Source organism: Ochotona princeps, chromosome X (genome assembly GCF_030435755.1).
Source record: "Ochotona princeps isolate mOchPri1 chromosome X, mOchPri1.hap1, whole genome shotgun sequence".
NCBI lineage: Eukaryota > Metazoa > Chordata > Mammalia > Lagomorpha > Ochotonidae > Ochotona > Ochotona princeps.
Window position 1 is genome coordinate 17838521 of NC_080865.1, and position 1188 is coordinate 17839708.

The window sequence follows — 1188 nt, forward strand, 5'->3', positions numbered from 1 at the left end:
GTCTAAGTAGTTCTCAAACCTTGTATGCCTTCACTAAGTGGATTTTATTTGATTCACTTTCAATCACTAAATCTACTGATCCATGAATGATAATCTTAACTATTTCTTTCAACAGACAACAAAGTTGATTTCATCAACAATCTGAAAATCTAAGTTTGATTTCCATTCAAACTACTCAATTGAGAACACTTACTATTAACTACAGTTACTGATTTCATTATTTTATGTTTCTTTGGCATTGCCATCACATCGCAGGGCAATAACACATAAAACAAATTTGATATAATTATATTTTTACATTAACTAGTTTTGTAGAAGTAGATTAATTCCCTAATTTGTTTAAAACCATTTTAAGCATTAGCAATTTATCTAATTTTATACTTGTACTTTGAGAATGGTTTTAAGTGAAAATGCTATTATTTCTTTGCATGAGAAGATACAGGAATTCAATGTCTTGGTGGTTTTGGAAGAAGACTTGGTGATGGTGACTCACTGGAATGACTGCATTTGACCCCAGCATGATTTTGGCCAAGCTGTGGGTTGAAGAATAAGCTGTGACTTGTCAAATTACAATTCCAGTTTTGGTTGTCTGGAAAATTCTTACTGTTTCCTCTCATTTTCATTTTCATGGCCTGACATGAAGCTGTTTTAAGTTACAACCAACCCTTCCCCCATTTTTTTCTTATGGCCAGTCTTCACTTGGGAATTTTGATCACTGGTCTTCTTGTCAAACTGTTGTTGGTTCTTAATAATATGTCTAGATTGAGAGCACAGGATGCTACAGCTCTTTCCACCATGGGTCTTCAGCTTCTTTGTCATCTTTCAGTCTGCTTCTCAGGTTGCAGGATTTTTACTACCTGTGCTTTTCAGTGCTACTAAACTTAGGATAATAGGTGTTGCTCTCTGGTCTGTCCTTTCATTTGTCTCAATATAGAAGTACATATGAGTTGATCTATTGAATTTAACCTAGGAGCTGATAGTAACACTTGTGTCTCCTCAGCACACGAATTTCAAAGCAATCCTATTGACTTCAAGCTTCAAACTGAAGCAGCAATGATTACTTTAAGAAGCATGGATCAAAGTCCATGAGCTCCGGTGAATTAGCTGCTGATCTCTCTACCATCTCTAACCCAATTTTATTCTGCCTCTGCTGACCTCAAGTGCCTATTTATTGCAACACTACCTAGG

General features: G+C 35.7%; 1 pseudogene; it reads right to left on the minus strand.

Annotated features, from left to right (window-relative positions):
• Window positions 1-375: 375 nt before the first annotated feature.
• LOC118760571 (proline-rich nuclear receptor coactivator 2-like) lies at window positions 376-819 on the minus strand (annotated as a pseudogene).
• Window positions 820-1188: the final 369 nt, after the last annotated feature.